At 39.1% G+C, this 13584-nt stretch overlaps 1 long non-coding RNA gene across 1 annotated transcript; it reads right to left on the bottom strand.

Moving 5' to 3' along the window:
• Position 1: 1 nt before the first annotated feature.
• Positions 2-13465, bottom strand: LOC135102275 (uncharacterized). The gene is made up of 3 exons (XR_010269604.1): positions 13243-13465; positions 7638-7763; positions 2-26 (listed from the first exon to the last, which is right to left on the bottom strand). It is a non-coding gene; the product is annotated as an uncharacterized LOC135102275 (long non-coding RNA).
• Between the last annotated feature and the right edge of the window lie 119 nt (positions 13466-13584).

Raw genomic sequence — 13584 nt, 5'->3', positions numbered from 1 at the left:
ACCTTGCTTGTTTTAGTTCTCAATTTCTGTCATGGAAAAGTTGGCATCTATGGAAAGTGAGCAATGACTCATTTATGGCATTTTCTCTCTCTTTCTCTCTTCCCTTCTCTCCTTCATATACTTGCATGTCAATAGTGAAGATAAAGATATAAATGTATACTATTATAACATAAGTATAATGAAGAACTGTGTCCGAGTTCATAAGTCGTGGAAAACCAACAATAATTATGAGACCTGGTTTATGCATGCGGGACAGCATTTGGACAGAATATTAATGATAATGGTTACATTCTGGAGCAGCACTACAAAGACCAAACCTATCCAATACCTGATCTGACGAAGGTTTCCTTCACCCTTTCTCCATTTAACTGTCAGCTACCAACCAATTTTATATTTCATGTTATCTCTATAAGACATTTCATCTCTCCCATCAAGACCTGTCTGGCCTGCCCTGACTTCTTGTACATTGGTTCTAGGATTAGTGTTGTGGAGACTAGATCACTGAGCAGGCATCATATTGACTCCAGGGATCAGATATTTTTCAGTTATCTACATTAAGGTCTCCCAGATTCAAATCTTGCAAATGTAAAGTCATCCCTATGTTGATTTTGTTTTTTGCTACACTCAGCAGCTTGAACAGTCACTGCTGTATAAATGTAATTTACCATATATGTTAGATGAACTAGGCAACCTAATTACAGTGGAACCTTTTTCGAACAAATCGGTTTTCATACAAAACTTTTAATTCACAACTGCTTCAGTTGCAGTGCCATAATTTGGTTCTTGGACAAAGTTATTTGATTTCAAATACTAAATGACAAAGCAAAAGCTGCTGTTTATTACTAATTTATACTTTATATAAAGTTATATACTTTATATATTTTTATGTATTTGCAGGAGAGACAGTGGGTGAGACAGTAATTCAATCTTTGAAATGTCAAATGTGATCTTGTTGAAAAGGCCTCAATGTAAACAAACAGTTTTCAGTGACTAGGAATAATCCCAAGCCACCTATGGCTCTCTCGATGGCCCACAAAGCCATCATTACTACACAACTGTATTTTCCCAGTAGCTTTTCTCAGCAGCCAGATGTCTAAGTGTTATGATCACCTCCAATTTGGCAGTAAATGCATTACTCCTCTGTCAATCTGTAAGGCTTCCTTCACTAGATCAGTGACAAAGAGAATACCTGCATGGTCTAAAGTCTAAACAATGTCTTCTGATACGTTTCATGTCACGAAGTTCATTCAATACATCCTTTCTGGATAAATAATTTCTGAACTGGAGATGTGAAGCGGCCATCTTGACAGTGGGAGCATCTATCATAAGCTGCTAAGACAGGCTGTATCGGTGTCTGAGAATGGACTAACTTATTTTACACTGATTACTTTGAGGAAAATAGTTTTGGTTTCTGAACATTTTGGATTTCGAACAGCATTCACAAACTAATTAAGTTTGAGAGCTGAGGTTCCACCATATTTTATATTTTCCATATGATGGCATGTTCAATGTTAAAAGAGAAAGAGAATAAAGAATAAATATTACAATAAAACATATACCACACAGAGCAGTAGCTAGAAAAATTTTAAGGATGTTAACTACACAAAGAAAGCAAGAAAAATTTATAGCCAAATATAATACATCACTAGAAATTCTGAATTATAAATGAACATTCTGTAAATCAGTTTATCATGAAAGTACACATGGAATAGTTTTTCTACCAAAACTTTTTAAATGTCTTAATATAGATATGTAATATTACTTAAAGTAGCCCTCAGACCAGAAGTTCAGAGAGCCATAGGCAAGCATTTCAGCAGGTAGAGTATGTGGTGTTATGGGGATAAAGGCTGACTTAACTAACCCACTGTATGTAGACACCATTTTGAGAAGCAAGATACTTAATCTCTGTACACACAAACACACACATGTGTGCGTGTGTGTGTGTGGTTAAATTTTCATTTATTTCATCTAATTGCTTTTGAATTTACCATACTTGATGGTATATAATATGACTCCAAAATCACCCTGCATCTTACATTCTTGACCCTTTTCTAACCTCTAATCCTTCTGCTTATGCTGTTACCCTATCTTCTCTGCTGGATTCCTCTGATCACAATCTCATATCTGTATCTTGACCTATTGCTCCAATCCCTCCTCAGGATTCCCCTAAGCAGAGGTACCTCTGGCATTTTGCCTCTGCTATTTGGGGAAACCTGAGGAGGTATTTTGCTGATTTTCTTTGGAATGACTACTGCTTCTGTGTCAGAGACCCATCTCTGTGTGCTGAACACATAACAGAGATGATAGTGTCTGACATGGAAGATTATGTTCCTCACTCTTTTTCTCAACTCAAACTTTCCAAACCTTGGTTTAACAACCTGTTCTCATGCTATACATGATAGAGAGGTTGCCCACAAAAGGTACTTAAGCCTTCCATCTCCAGAATTTCATGCACTTTATATTTCTGCCTGGAACCATGCCAAGTCTGTTCTCCAACTAGCCAAAAACTCCTTCATTAATAGAAAGTGTCAAAATCTTTCAAGATCTAACTCCCCTCGTGACTTCTGGCACCTAGGCATGCAAAGTCTGTTCTCCAACTAGCCAAAAATTCCTTCATTAATATGAAGTGTCAAAATCTTTCAAGATCTAACTTCCCTTGTAACTTCTGGCACCAAGCCAAAAACATCTCCAAGAACTTTACTTCTTCTTTCCCTCCTTTATTTCAGCCAGATGGCACCACTGCTATCACATCTATCTCTAAAGCTGAACTCTTTGTTTAAACCTTTGCTAAAAACTCTACTTTGGATGATTCAGGACTTGCTCCACTTCCTCTCCTCTACCTTCTACCTACTTCATGCTACCCATTAAAATTCTTCGCAATGATGTTTTTCATGCCCTCACTGGCCTAAACCCTCAGAAGGCTTATGGACCTGATGCGGTGCCTCCTATTGTTCACTAAGACTGTGCTTCTGTGCTTGCACCTTGCCTAATCAAACTCTTTCAACTCCTGTCAATCAACATGTACTTTTCCTTCTCACTAGAAGTTTGCCTACATTCAGCCTATTCCTAAAAAGAGTGACCATTCTAATCCCTCAAACTACTGTCCTATTGCTTTAATTTTCTGCCTCTCTTAATTTTTTTTAATCTATCTTCAACAGGAAGATTCTTAAACATCTATCACTTTACAACCTTCTATCTGATCGGCAGTATGGGTTCTCTCAAGGCTGCTCTACTGGTGATCTGTCATCTTCTTTTAGTGATTTTAGTGAAACTTTTGCTGTTGCCTTAGACATATCAAAAGCTTTTGATACGTCTAGCACAAAGAGTCTGGCACAAAGCTTTGATTTCCAAACTTCCCTCCTAAGGCTTCAATCCTTCTCACTCTAACTTGATCTCAAGTTTCCTTTCTGACCCTTCTATTGCTACTGTGATAAACAGTCACTGTTCTAAGTTTATTAACAGTGGCGTTCCTCAGGGGTGTGTCCTCTACCTATTATATAAACATCAATGATCATCTCAACCAAACTTTTTGTCCTATTCACTCCTATGCAGATGATACCACCCTGCACTTTTCCACATCTTTCTGTGGACATCCAAACCTTCAGGAAGTAAACAATTCACAAAGGGAACACCTGACTTTTGATCTCTCTAAAATTTCTGATTGGGGCAGAGCAAACTTAGTATTGTTCAATCCATCAAAAACTTAATTCCTCCATCTATCAACTCGACACAACCTTCCAGATAACTATCCCCTCTTCTTCAAAGATACTCAACTGTCTTCCTCTTCTACAATGAACATCCTCAGTCTGCCCTTTACTTATAATCTAAACAGGAAACTTTTTCTTCATTAACTTCTGCAACATTCGTGATCTAATTTTCAATCTGTAGAACACTACCTCTCCTCTTCTAAACCTCATCTTCTTTTCCTCACTGAAACACAGGGGTCTGAGGCAATTGACAGCAGCCCCTTTTCTGTTCCCTCCTACTTCTCTATCCTCATTTTCAATCCAAAACTGGATGTTGCATTTATGTGTGCAACAACTTGACCTGCTCTCGTACCCACACTCTTGAATCTTCCGAGTTTTCCACCATCTAGCTACGACTACAGTCACTCTCAAACTAGATTTATCAGTGCTGTATACCTCTCACGTAACTCCTGTGACTATAAGAAATTCTTTGACTTCTTAACTTCCAAAGGGGAGCACATTCTGACTCTCTTCCCTTTTGCAGAGATCTCCATTCTTGCAGACTTCTATGCTCACCACCAGTTTTGGCTTTCCTCTCCCTTCACTGACCATCCTGGTGGAGTAGCCTTCAACTTTGCTATCCTCCACGACCTAGAGCAATTAGTGTAACACCCTAATCATATTCCTGACCATCTTGGAGATACACCCAACATTCTTGATCTTTTCCTGACCTCTAATACTTCTGCTTATGCTATCACCCTCTCTTCTCTGATGGGCTCCTCCGATTGCATTCTCATATCTATATCTTGTTCTATCACTCCAATCTCTCCTCAGGATTCCCCTAAGCAGAGGTGCCTCTGGTGTTTTGCCTCTGCTAGTTGGGGGGACCTGAGGAGGTATTTTGTTGATTTTCCTTGGAATGACTATTGCTTCTGTGTCAGAGACCTGTCTTTGTGTGCCAAGCGCATAACAGGGGTGATAGTGTCTGGCATAAAGAAGTACATTCCTTACTCTTTTTCTCGACCTAAACGTTCTAAACCTTAGTTTAACACAGCTTGTTCTCGAGTTATACACGATAGAGAGATGGCCCACTTCAGCCTTCCATCTCCAGAATTTCATGCACTTTATATTTCTGCCTGGAACCATGCCAAGTCTGTTCTCCAACTAGCCAAAAACTTCTTCATTAATAGAAAGTGTCAAAATCTTTCAAGATCTAATTCCCTTCATGACTTCTGGCATCTAACCAAAAATATCTCCAATAACCTTGCTTCTTCTTCTTTCACTCCATTATTTCAACCAGATGACACTACTGCTATCACATCTATCTCTAAAGCTAAACTGTTTGGTCAAAACTTTGCTAAAAACTATGCCTTGGACAATTCAGAGCTTGTTCCTCCCTCTTCTCCACCTTCTGATTACTTCATGCTACCTATCAAAATTCTTTGCAATGATGTTTTCCATGTCCTTGCTGGCCTAAACCCTCAGAAGGCTTATGGACTTGATGGGATCCCTCCTATTGTCTTCTGAAACTGTGCCTCCGTCAAACTCTTTCAACTCTGTCTGTCAACATCTACCTTTCCTTCTTGCTGGAAATTTGCTTACATTCAGCCTGTTCCTAAAAAGGGTGACCCTTCTAATCCCTCAAACTACCATCCTATTGCTTTAATTTCCTGCCTATCTAAAGTTTTTGAATCTATTCTCAACAGGAAGATTCTTAAACATCTATCACTTCACAACCTTCTATCTGATTGCCAGTATAGGTTCCGTCAAGGCTGCTGTGCTGGTGATCTGTCTTTCCTAAGTCTTGGTTAACCTCTTTTAGAGATTTTGGTGAAACTTTTGCTGTTGCCTTAGACATATCAAAAGCTTTTGATAGAGCCTGGCACAGAGCTTTAATTTCCAAACTACCCTCCTACAGCTTCTATCCTTCTCTCTATAACTTCATCTCAAGTTTCCTTTCTGACCGTTCTATTGCTACTGTGGTAGACAGTCACTGTTCTTCTCCTAAATCTATTAACAGTGGTGTTCTTCAGGGTTCTATCCTGTCACCCACTTGACCTTCTAAACCAAATTTCTTGTCCTATTCACTCCTACACTGATGACACCACCCCACACTTTTCCATGTCTTTTTATAGATGCCCAACACTTCAGGAAGTAAACATTTCAAGCAGGGAAGCCACAGAATGCCAAACATCTGATCTTTCTAAAATTTCTGATTGGGGCAGAGCAAACTTGGTATTGTTCAATGCCTCAAAAACTCAATTCTCCCATCTATCAACTCAACACAACCTTCCAGACAACTATCCCCTCTTCTTCAATGACACTCAACTGTCCCCCTCTTCTACAATGAACATCCCTGGTCTGTCCTTTTCTTACAATCTAAACTGGAAACTTCACATTTCATCTCTAGGTAAAAAATTTCTATGAAGTTAGGCGTTCTGAGACATCTCTGTCAGTTTTTCTCACCTACCCAGCTGGTAACTCCGAACAAGGGCCTTATCCATCCATGTATGAAGCATGCTTCACATGTCTGGGAGGGGGAGGTGTTCCACTCATACCGCTCTTCTAGACAGGACGGAATCAAAAGCTTTTTGTCTCAACTCCTCTCTCTTAACTGACTGTCTTCAGCCTCTCTCTCATTACCGCAGTGTTGCATCTCTAGCTATCTTCTACCACTATTTTCATGCTAACTGCTCTTCTGATCTTGCTAACTGCATGACTCCCCTCCTCTCACAGCCTTGCTGGATAAGACTTTCTTCTTTCTCTCACCCCTATTCTGTCCACCTCTAATGCAAGAGTAAACCAGTATTCTCAATCATTCATCCCTTTATCTGGTAAACTCTGGAACTCCCTGTCTGTTTCTGTATTTCCACCTTCCTATGACTTGAATTCCTTCAAGAGGGAGGTTTCAAGACATTTATCCTTCAATTTCTGACTACTGCTTTGGACCCTTTTCTGGGACTGGCATCTCAGTGGGCTTTTTTTTTTATTGGATTTTTGTTGCCCTTGGCCAGTGTCCCTCCTACAAAAAATAAATAAAAAATAAAAAAATAATCCTACAAGGCACGATGGGGGCAGCAGTGTCTACTGTATCAATACACAGCGTGGTGGAAAGGGAGGCTATACTAGTATTTTCCAGTTGTCTGGTTATCAATTATTAATACGCTGTCATTACCATAAATGCTAAGTGAGGCTTGTTGCATTTCTGCAGTCTGTTGAGCTGAAACCTGTCTAGTCCATCCTTGTGTTTGTGTTTATGTGTTTGTTGTTTGGTTGATAGCTTTGGTGAACAAACAATTGATTTATTTTGATAAAAATTCTTTGGAGAGCAAAATTTTATCCAGGCAACATCTGACATTGCTTTTCAATGGTCCAAACAACAACTATAACTTGTTCACTACAGCCAACAGAGGTGACAATCTCAAAGCCAACTTTATGTAGTAAGTTAAGCCACATCTTCATACTTATACCTTTCCATAATAACTTGGCCAGAAAGCTAAGTACATGGTTTTGAAATTACTGACTCATCTCTCCTGTTCAGCCCTTGAATTGCAACTCCTGGCTTATCTGGTGTACCTTTCACTGTTAAACAGAATATTCCAACCATCTCTGAATGATGAGGGAACAGTGATGCTCTTCTTCACACTTCTCACACAGCTATATTCTTAATGATGGTAAAGGGACTCACAGAATTTTAAGTGAACTACTTTGTTATGTGACTTGTCAAGTGATAGGTGGTGTGAAATGTTCCAGTCTCATGATCTGTTCACAACAAACACATTATCACTATCTATTACTTGCTTTACTCAAAGTATTCCTTGTGGCTTTTTGTCGACATTTTCTATTGTGTTTCAATAATCTTCTGTATGCCACATATTAGTTTTTCAATGCTACTGATTAACACAGTATAACATTGAATCACATCAAACAAAAGAGTAACTTCCTGCTCACTGTGTGGATGTGGAAAGTGTGTCAGACTTCACAGCATACTGATGGGGCCCAGAAAGTTGCTCACAGGAAGATCTTGTAATGATTTAAGTCTTCTCTCTTACTACTGCCACACACTTCTAAGCAGAGCTGTGAATACAAGGAAAATATAGTTTGTTCATGTTACAAAATCTGAGAATCCTCCAAGGACAAGTAAAGATTTCATATTCAGATCATTTTTTCCTTGTATGCAGTGTCATGTTTCCTTAATCATGAGTATCCTTAGTAGTGTTGCACTATCCACCCACACCTATAAAAGATGATGGTTTCTGAGCCTCCCTCAAAAACACCCAAGACGACTGCTGTATCACCTCTGCAACTCCACACTGTGCTTCCACCTACGTAAACCTACATAATATGTATATGCCAAATTATTACACAAATAGGCCAACACAATTCAAGTATATTTTGTTCATGCGAAGTACAAGTTCAAGTGTGATGAAGAAATTGCTATGCATATTTAGATAAATAGTGTGCAAAACAGGTCAAAAGTTTTCCCAATTTCTTAATTAGTAACAATATGTATAATTATATATGTATACACATCTATTTATTCATTTTTTGCCATTGCTTACAATGTATTTCATTTGTATGTATTTTTTTATGTAATATTATGCACATTCTGTATATAATTTATGGTGTTTGTATTCCTTTGCTGCAGAGCTGTGCTCCATACTTTTATATAAAGTCTGAGCTTACTCATTAAATTCTAAGTTCTAAATTCTAAATTCTACACCACCACATGAAGAAGCCATTGTACCCTCTGTTGCAAGCACTACAGATTTCATCTTTTCTTCCTCTATACTACTACTAGTTAGGATGGTTAATCTGAGTTCAGTAAGAATAAGTTTGCTTTATTTTATTGGTAAAACAACCTTTTTTTTGGATAGTTCCCCTTCTAACTTTAAAACAAAGTAATCTTACTCTAAAATTCTGTCATATGAAACATGATAGGGGAGAGAGAGAGAGAGAGAGAGAGAGAGAGAGAGAGAGAGAGAGAGAGAGAGAGAGAGAGAGAGAGAGAGAGAGAGAGAGAGAGAGAGAGAGAGAGAGAGAGAGAGAGAGAGAGAGAGAGAGAGAGAGAGAGAGAGACTTGAATAAAGCAGAATGCTAACATGTATAGAATAATAACCAAGGAGGCTGATAAAAATTAGTTACCCTAAGAATATGAGTAGGGGCTGATACATCAAACAACAACACAATATGGCACAACCCAACTGGTCAGTATCTCTTAGTGTAAAATACCACTCTCACTGCACTTTATACTTCTCAGCTTGTCATCCTGACCATCTTAATGTCTTGTACTTTCTCTTCCATATTTCTTTCTATTAACTCATTATAACTCACAGTTGACCTAGAAGAGTGAAAAGGCAGCTATCTCTAATATTGAACCTTCATCTGAAATCTGAATAAGAGAAATAGGTGGTGGTGGTCTGAAAGCTATACCCAGTCCCTATTTTTGCCCTATGATCACATAACAACCAATATGGAATTAACAGTTGCCTAAGAATTCATAGCCTTCTTGACATTCTGTATCCTGAATATTGAACACACCTTTCAGTATTACTTTAGATTTATCCCACCATACTCTACAACACTGGAAATGTGATTTTTGCATACCTTACTGGATTCTAAGAAACTTTATCTCTCTGAGTTTCTGTGGGAAATCCATAGTTTTCAAAACTGACATGGGCACCTCCCCCAAAAATTCTTTAGACCCAATCTTGTACACAAGAACATAAGAAATAAGGGAAGCTGCAAGAAGCGACTAGGCTTACACGTAGCAGTCCCTGTATGAAATATACCTACCTATTTCCATCTATTATCCCCATTCATAAACCCGTTTAATCTTCTCTTAAAGCTCCATAATGTTGTAGCACTAACAATATGATTACCGAGTCGATTCCACTCATCAACCACTCTATCTGAGAACCAATTTCTTCCTGTCTCCTTCCTAAACCTAAATTTTTCAAGCTTGAACCCATTATTTCTTGTTCTATCCTGGTTGCTGATCTTAAGAATTTTGCTTACATGCGCCTTGTTATAACCCTTATACCACTTAAAGACTTCTATCAGGTCCCCTCTTAACCTACGTCTCTCTAAAGGATGTAGATTTAACAGCTTCAATCTCGCCTCATAAGGAATACTCCTCATCTCTATATCCTTTTAGTCATTCTCCTCTGTACTGATTCTAATAGACCTATATCTTTCCTGTAATGTGGGGACCAGAACTGCACAGCGTAGTCTAGATGAGGTCTGACCAGCGCCAAGTATAACTTTAATATTACTTCCAGTCTTCTACTTTTAACACTCCTAAAAATTAATCCTAGTACCCTATTTGCCCTGTTTCTGGCCTCTATGCATTGTTTTCCTAGACTGAGTTCAGAGCTAACTATAACTCCTAAATCTTTCTCGTACCCTGTACCTACCAGAGTTTCAATGTTTAATGTGTACCTACTGTGTGGATTTCCTCTACCTACACTAAGTACTTTGCATTTGTTGATATTAAATTGCATTTGCTGTCTGTCCTTCCATTCATTCATCCTATCTAAATCTGCCTGCAAGGTGATGGCATCCGATTCTGACCTAATTAACCTACCTATCTTTGTACCATCCGCAAACTTACTAATGTCACTACTAATTCCACTATCCAAGTCATTGATATATATTAGAAATAACAATGGCCCTAATACTGATCCTTGTGGCACCCCACTAATTACATGGCTCCACTCGGATTTAAGAGCCGTTTATTACAACTCTTTGTCACCTGTTGCTAAGCCATGACCTTATCCAGCCTAACACCTTCCCATCTATCCCATGTGCCCTAACCTTTCTCAGGAGCCTTTGATGGGGTACCTTGTCAAATACTTTACTGAAGTCTAGATATAAGATATCATAACTATCACCATTATCTAATGCCTCGTACACTTTATTGTAAAAACTTAACAAGTTTGTCAGGCAAGACTTCCCCTTCGTGAAGCCATGCTGTGACTGATTTATCATATTATGTTTGTCTAAATGTTCCCTAATGTTCCTCGCTATTATTGACTCCAATATTTCCCTACAAATGATGTTAAGTTAACAGGTTTATAATTAGATGCTAAAGTTTTATCTCCTCTCTTAAAGATGGGTACTACATTAGCCTGCCTCCACATTACTGGTACCTCACCTGACTCAAGTGATTTCCTTAAGACAGAAACTAACGGCTCACTAATAACTTCTTTGCATTCCTTAAATACTCTGGGATATATTTAATCTGTTCCTGGTGTCTTGAACGTTTTTAGCCTATCTATCTCCTGTTCCACTATCTCCTTAGTTATAAAAATATCTGTCAGTTTCTCATTCTCACCTGCTCTAAACATCTATTCACTATTTGGCATAACTTGCATGTTTTCCTGGGTGAAGAGTTAAAAAATACTCATTCAGAATTTTACTAATTTCCTCCCCAGAACTAACCAGCTCCCATCTGCTGCCTTTAATGGACCTATAGTATCCTTATTCTTCGTTCTGTATACCTGATAAAATCCCTTGGGGTCTATCTTCCCCTGGCTGGCTACCTTTAATTCATAATTGCCCTTAGCTTTCCTCGTTAACCTCCTGACTGTTCTAATTCATTGTATTGTGGCCTTAAAACTTCTTCATCTGCTCTTAATCTCTTGTATATATTCCTCTTCTGCCCTATATAATGTTTTAACCTAGCAGTCATCCATTTAGGGTCATTTTTCTGTGATCTTATTGCTCTATACGGGATGTTTGCTAGCTGACCTGTATGAACTTTATCTACGAAATATTTATACAACTCATCTACATTTACTTCACCTAATCCCCTCATCTTGGCCCCTACCATCCTCTCCACTCCCTCATCTACTGGCCTCGACCTCACCTCTCCCATTTCAGCATGACCTGACCTTCCAACATACTCATACCTATCTCCCCCTCCCTCTCTCCTTAGCCCCTTCCAGACACCTCTTCCTTCCCCTTGTCTTACACCCTCACACCTCACCTCACCTCACCTCTCTCATCTTGCCTTATCTCTCTCAACTCTGTCCAGGACCTGACCTCACCCTGCATCCCCTGCCAGTCAACTCCTTGGAGGTACCTTCTTAATTTCTCAAAATCTGCTCTCCTTGTGTTTTTGTTTCTAAAAGTTTCTTCCCATTTTAAATTGTATCTAATTTCCCTATGGTCACTATTACCTAGCTGTCCTCCAACCTCTACCTCAGTGACTGCTTCCTCCCTGTTAGTAAGAATTAAATCTAGAATATTGTTCCCTCTTGTGGGTTCTACAACTACCTGTTTTAAAAAATTATCCTGAATTACCTTAAGAAATTCCTCTGCTTCCATCAGGCTCCAGTCGATATTCCTAAAATTAAAATCTCCTACCACACATACCTGATGGTACCTGCCTGCTCTATTTATTTCCTCCCACAGTGAGGTGTTAATTTTCTTTGTACTGGTGGGTGGCCTGTACACTACTCCCAGTACTACTGACTGTGATCCTTCCTTAATATCTACCCATATCGACTCTTTTTTGTTATCTGTTTTGATTCTACTGTTAATACAACACTGTAATGTGTCCCTAACGCGACGCCTCCTCTCCTGTTTTCCCTGTCTTTATAGAACAGTAGATAAATGTCTATCTCAACTTCTGGATTAAATACTTTTCCTGACATATCTAACCAAGTTTCTGTTGTAGGAAATGTTAGGTTAGGTTTGACTCATATCCCTGAAGGAAGTCCACAGGGATGCAGTCACCCACCTAGGTTAGGTTTGTTGGTAAATTTGCAGTTTACCAACCAACGATCCCCCGCCTCCCCACACCTACTGGAGCCCCCCCATAAGGTAAACTAACATTTTGTAACCTCTTGATCCAAGGGGGTTTGCCGTCTCCCTGGATCCCTCCATAAAGTAAACTAACCTAATATATTGTAACCTCTTAACCCTCTCATAAGGTATACTTATTATTAATTTTTAACAGGGTAAATTGGGGCTAGAAATGCTCCAGGGAGATGTAGATCCAGTGAAGGGCTATGGTTATGTACAGTGTATCGGTTGAGACTGCAATAAAACCGGTTAGATTTGTATCCTTGAAGGGAGTGCAGGAGGGCGCAGGTCCCCCGGCTAGGTTAGATAAGTATCCCTTCGGATGGGGGCGGGGGGAAGGGGGGGCGCTGCATCCCAGCTGCGTTAGGGGGATCATGGCGTAAATATAAAAATTTACCCTTCTTATTTGGACCTGGAATTGGCCAACCACTTCGGTAGTCTTATGTTGTTCTCTAGGATCTGATGGAAGAAGCAACAGTGACTGATGAGGGAAAGAAGCCTCTCGTCACGGTACGAAATCAAGGTAACATGGTAAGAAGTATAAGTATTAACCTCGGCTGAAAACGCCAATGTTATTTTAATATAATTGCCTCCTTACAAACTAAGCCAGACTTAAAGTAGTATTAACCAAAGATGAAAACGTTAATATTATTTTAATATAATTGCCTCCTTACAAACTAAGCCAGACTTAAAGTACACGGTCTTAGCTGCAAGCGGCAACAGAAGGTTGGTTGCGTATGCTAACCTTGAAAGTGAGCCTGGGTGATTTTGTTTGCTAATGGAAGGATCCCCTGACACTCTCTGCGCTGGCCACGACTTTCATTACTCCAACACGTAAATGATATATAGATGATCAAATGTTCACGGCTGAAGCAGGACAAAACACAGATGACCGGCAACCACCCAATGCAAGTTACAGCACTCGGTGGCTTGTTGCCACAGAAGACAGGACGGACAAACTTCCACAGAGAACGTCACTCTTTACATAATTCTGTATATTTTAGTATAACTAGATTGATTTGATATCAAATATATCCTATGATTTTATTAACTTAATTTTTAGTCTCTTGCAGGTATAAGTTTTATT

The sequence above is a fragment of the Scylla paramamosain genome, chromosome 7 (genome assembly GCF_035594125.1).
Source record: "Scylla paramamosain isolate STU-SP2022 chromosome 7, ASM3559412v1, whole genome shotgun sequence".
NCBI lineage: Eukaryota > Metazoa > Arthropoda > Malacostraca > Decapoda > Portunidae > Scylla > Scylla paramamosain.
This window is presented reverse-complemented; position numbering and strand designations above follow the sequence as displayed.